The 5,851-nt window shown below is 35.3% G+C and overlaps 2 pseudogenes; one reads left to right on the top strand and one right to left on the bottom strand.

Annotated features, from left to right (window-relative positions):
* The first annotated feature begins 1,326 nt into the window (after positions 1-1,326).
* LOC125840708 (dolichol-phosphate mannose synthase subunit 2-like) lies at positions 1,327-1,571 on the top strand (annotated as a pseudogene).
* A 2,308-nt stretch (positions 1,572-3,879) lies between these two features.
* LOC125840665 (uncharacterized) lies at positions 3,880-5,851 on the bottom strand (annotated as a pseudogene).

Raw genomic sequence — 5,851 nt, 5'->3', positions numbered from 1 at the left:
CATAATTTTTTAGATGTAATTAATAAGACTAATTTAGTAAAATGAATCTCCAATACAATACAACTAACTTTATATATAAAAGTTGTATAAGAATAGTGAAACACTTGTTATTAAATTAAATATTAAAAATTATTTGGCATTTGACCATAGAATTTAAATATATTTTTTTAACTGTATTTGAAATATATGGAGCAAAAGTTGAAAATAAAATTATGTTTTATTTTTATAAAAAAATATTTGAAATAATATTCATGTTTGAATGTACTTAAATATAATATCGAAAGTGAAAAATGAGTTTAAAAACAAATTATACTAACATGTTTTTCAAATTTGAAATATACCTTCATATTGAAAAGTTGTATTTTAAATTTTCATGATCAAACATCAATTTTCAAATAAAGTAAAAAATAATTTTTAGATAAATTCTAAAAGTAGAAATTAAAATGATACGAAATATGAAGGTAAAATTTTTTAAAGTGTACTATAAATGAAAAATGAGAGAAAAGAAATATAAATAATTTCAGTGATCAATTTTTATGACATAAGTGATCACTTAAAGAATTAATTTGAACTTTTGTATGCTCCTGCCATTTTTATTTAATGATAAAATATATATTTTAAAAAAAAAAATCGGTTAAAACAAAAAAGTAAAAAAAATATTTTCATATTTGCAAAATGAGAGAGTAATTAAATTGGTTTCAAAATTAATTTAAGAAAAAAAAACAGAAAATGAGAAAAAAGAGGAAAGATAAAAACAAGAAAGAGAAATAGGAGGCAAAGAAGAAAAACAAAGGGTAGGTCCCACAAGCTCAAATATAATAACAATAAAATAGCGGCAAAGGGCCAAATATACCCTTGTACTATATGAAATATAAAAATAGTTTAAATGTACCCCTAGTTATACTTTGGGCTAAATATACCTATTTCGTTATACTTTTGGGATAAATATACCCTTATGACTAACAGAGGATATGTGAACGGCTGAGATTAAATGGACTATTCAATTTAAAATAAATCAAATTCGGATATAACCCGCTCCGTCCCAATAACTTAATCCGACCTAATATGTAACTTAACCCACCCAATTTGTCTTTCAAACAAGAAAACTCAATGGGCGATTGAGTTCTTGCTCTCCAGCAACGTCTGCAACTTGGAGCCTCTGCATTGCAAAGATTTTTTCTCAAAGGTATGATTTATCAATTCAATGCGGCTACGATTAAATAAAGTTGATACTTTGAAGATGACGTTGAACGCAATTAAGATTGAAAGAGATAACTTCAACACCAAGATCCGAACTTTTCAGGCGGCACAAGCAGAGGAGTTTCGATGGAGTTAGTTGACCGAGTTGGGCTGATTTTAACATTGACTAGTTTGTCCATTTTCACATATCATACCTTCTTGGTCTGGGTCACATTCTGCCTCTTGTTGACATCGATCATTTCGTGCATAAGTATTTTCTACCTCAAGAATACGCAATTCTCATTCATGTATATGCTGCAGTGGCACTCATCTACTTCTTGTGCATCTGTATTGGATACGTCATGCTCTAGTCCAAGAAGAAGAAGGCATGATAAGGCTGTGGCAAGTCCATTTTTTGCTCTTTCGAATTCATGATAATTGATAATTTTCTTGATATCTTTTTAGCGCTTCCCGTTTTGAATTGCCCATGTCATAGAGCACATAGATTTTTTTGTATTCTTGAGTTCCTATGAGTTTCCTAGCTGAATTTTTTAATAAAATTTTCAAAGAACACTTGGTGTTACAGCAAGCTTGTCAATGTTATATATTAGGTCGAATTAAGTTATTGGGGCGGGATGGGTTATATCCGAATTTAATTTATTTTAAATTCAATAGTTCATTTAATCTCAGTTGTTACTCCTCCATGTGTTCTCATAAGGGTATATTTAGTTCGAAAGTATAACGGAAGGGGTATATTTAATCCGAAAGTATAGCGGGAGGGGTATATTTAAACTATTCCATATAGTACATGGATATATTTGGCCCTTTACCGATAAAATAATTCCTCATACAACTAGTACAAGTTGTGCCTCTCATTATTTTGATTTATCTTTGATAATAGTTTATGTTTACTATTCTTTTTAAAATTTGAGTTAATAGTAAAAGTTAGTACATGATACTACACATATTTTGTAGAACTCTTATAAGAATTTTCTAGACATTTTTATTATTTAGATGAATCTAGAAAATATAAAAGGTGATAGAACAGATATACATATTATTATTATTTTATAATAGTGTAAAGTAATATATGGATACTTTTAGAGACCTCCATTTAGGTTTCGCTTTATAATACTCACATCCCATGTAGTTTAAAATATTGCATCTATCTTCTTTATTTTAATTTTTTGATAATCATTCTTTAAATCTATTTAAAATAAATATAAATTATTATAATTTGACACATTTACCCCTTTTTATACTAATTTCTTCATATTAACACATATTGTATATGACTTATTTAATAATAGTTTAAATAAACCAACACAAATAACTTATTGCTATTATGTATAGATACACATTTTTTTACCAAACAAAGATTGAAGGTGTGCAAATAAAGTGAACTAATTCAGAGGTGATTTAATTCATGCTAAGCCATCTTTTCACCGAACATTAACTCATCATTTTCATCTTTACCAATTCATAGGTGATTTTTTCAAATCGAAGGTGAAAATGAATTCCCCAAGAGAGAATCTGATGAAAGCGGTTAATTTGTTTTACTCAAAAATATTTTCGCTAGTTGAGAAAGAAAAATGATGCAAGAAATAGAGAAAAAATCATCCCAAATAAGATCTATGCTTGTATGAGAGATCAAATAATAGAGAAAGTTATTGATTTCTCAAAGCAATCGAATTTGCAAGTTCTAAAATGATGATATAATTGTTGGTTGCAGTGGATAAGTCAATTCATCTCTCTTTCACCTCTAATACTTCAAAACATTTCCCAAATGCTGAAATTTAGGTGGTACGATATTAACCATCAAAAATTAAAAGGGCGAGCATCAAGTAAGACGATTAATGCCATGTATATGTTTTTAGATTGAATTAGGCTTTAATAAAAATAATTATATCAGTAATGAGTAAATCGTAGATCTCAAATCAATACAAAAATTATGATAGCATGTAGAAGCTCTATTCTTGCTTTTAGGAGGAATAAAGTTATGTTGCCGGAAAATAATTGTGACGGAGAAGGGCATACCCAATTTCTTGGGGATTTTTTTAAAATATAAACATGGGTTAATATGTCAAATTATAATTAATTTATAATTATTTTCACTAAGTTCAAAGAATGGTTACTAAAAAATCAAAAAATAAGGGAGCTATATGTAATATTTGAAACAACGGGGGAGGTGAATATTATAAAGCGACACTTGGAGGGAGGTCTATGAAATTATCCCAATAATATAAATAAAGATAAAGAAAATATAAATAAGAAGAGTGAAAATAAGTTGATTAAAACGAGACTCAAGAACTACTAAAATTAAATATCCAATAAAAGAAATTTAAATAAGAGCAAACAACAACAACAACATACCCAGTGAAATCCCACTAGGTGGGGTCTGGGGAGGGTAGAGTGTATGCAGACCTTACCACTACCTCGTGGAGGTAGAGAGGCTGTTTCCGGGAGACCCTCAGCTTAAGAACATCAAATCTAAGTGACAAGAGAGCTATATATAAAACATAACAATCAATCCAAAAGATAGTGTATAATCAATAAATGATACAATAACATCAAGAAAGTAATGTGAGGAGTGAAACGCAGTAAACAGCAATACAGCTAGGACTACTCCAAACGCTAACAGCCCATACCCTCGCGAGGGACGGCAACACGCTAACCCTACTAACCTTCCACCTTAATACGCGACCTCCACTCCTTCCTATCTAGAGTCATGTCCTCGGTAATGTGAAGCCTAGCCAAGTCTTGTCTAATCACCTCTTCCCAATACTTCTTGGGCCTACCTCTACCCCTCCGCGTACCCTCTACCACCATTTCCTCGCACCTCCTCACTGGGGCGTCTGTGCTCCGTCTCTTCACATGTCCAAACCATCTCAGTCTCGCTTCCCTCAGCTTGTCCACCACAGAGGCCACTCCCACCTTCTCCCGGATAACCTCATTCCTAATCTTGTCGCTCCTAGTGTGCCGACACGTCCATCTCAACATCCTCATCTCCGCAACATGCATTTTTTTGGACATGTGCGTTCTTGACTGGCCAATACTCCGCTCCATACAACAAGGCCGGTCTAACTACCACTCTGTAGAACTTACCTTTAAGTTTTGGTGGAATTTTCTTATCACACAGTACTCCAGAGGCAAGCCTCTATTTCATCCACGCAACCCCAATGCGATGTGTGACATCATCGTCGATGTCACCACTCCCTTGGATTACAGCCCCAAGATACTTAAAACTTTCCTTCTTAGGAATGATCTGTGCGTCAAGTTTCACTTCCACATCTGTCTCATCCAACACATCACTGAATTTGCACCCCAAATATTCTGTTTTAGTCCTACTCAACCTGAAACCTTTGGACTCCAGCGTTTGTCTCCACACCTCCAACCGCGCATTAACTCTATCCCGCGTCTCATCAATCAGTACTATGTCATCCGCAAATAACATACACCATGGGACCTTCTCCTGAATAGACCGCGTCAGCTCATCCATCAACAAAGCAAAAAGGAAAGGGCTTAGGACTGATCCCTGGTGCAGCCGTATCTCAACTGGGAAGTGTTCTGAGTCTCCTCCAATTGTTCTAAACCGAGTCTTGGCTCCACCGTACATGTCCTTTATCGCCCTAATATAAATCATCGGGACCCCTTTAGACTCCAAGCACCTCCAGAGGACATTCCTCGGTACTTTGTCATAGGCCTTTTCAAGGTCAATGAACACCATATGTAGGTCTCTCTTCCTTTCTCTATATTTTTCTACCAGTCTACGCATAAGATGGATGGCTTCGGTAGTCGAACGTCCCGACATGAATCCAAACTGGTTCTCCGAGATGGACACCCCTCTTCTCACCCTCATCTCCACCACTCTCTCCCAAATCTTCATAGTATGGCTCAACAATTTGATACCCCTGTAGTTGTTACAGTTTTGGATATCACCCTTGTTTTTATACAACGGAACCATTGTACTCCACCTCCATTCATCCGGCATCTTTGCTGTCTTAAGGATAACATTAAATAGCCCAGTTAACCACTTTATGCCTGCCTTGTCCATGCTCTTCCAAAATTCTACAGGAATCTCATCGGGTCCGGTCGCTCTTCCCCTGCTCATCCTACTAATAGCCCGTATAACTTCCTCGGTCCTAATGCACCTACAGTACCCAAAATCCCGAAGTCTTTCAGAGTGCGCCAAATCACCCAATATAATGTCTGCTTCCCCTTTTTCATTTAAAAGTTTGTGAAAGTAGCTTCGCCATCTTTGCTTGATGGAGGTCTCTTCCACCAATATTTTGCCTTCCTCATCTTTGATACACTTCACTTGGTCCAAGTCGCGCGCCTTCCTCTCTTTTTCTTTTGCGAGCCTATACAACTTCTTATCCCCGCCTTTGTCCCCCAGCTCGACATACAAACGTTCGAAAGCTGCCGTCTTCGCCTTCCTAACAGCTAACTTAGCTTCTGTCTTTGTCGTCTTATAGACTTTCTTAAGCGTCCACTTCTCCTCCTCGTCTACACACTCCGCCAATTTTGTGTGTGCAGCCTTCTTCGCTTCCACTTTGCCTTGGACTTCCCCATTCCACCACCAGTCTCCTTTATGGCCTCCAAATTTACCCCTTGACACCCCTAACACCTTAGAAGCAACTTCCCTAATGTAACTAGCTGCTTTATTCCACAT

This window comes from Solanum verrucosum, unplaced genomic scaffold, assembly GCF_900185275.1.
Source record: "Solanum verrucosum unplaced genomic scaffold, falcon-dt-bn FXZP01000176.1, whole genome shotgun sequence".
Lineage (NCBI taxonomy): Eukaryota > Viridiplantae > Streptophyta > Magnoliopsida > Solanales > Solanaceae > Solanum > Solanum verrucosum.
Note: the sequence above shows the minus strand (reverse complement) of the source record. Positions and strands in the feature narration are given on the sequence as shown.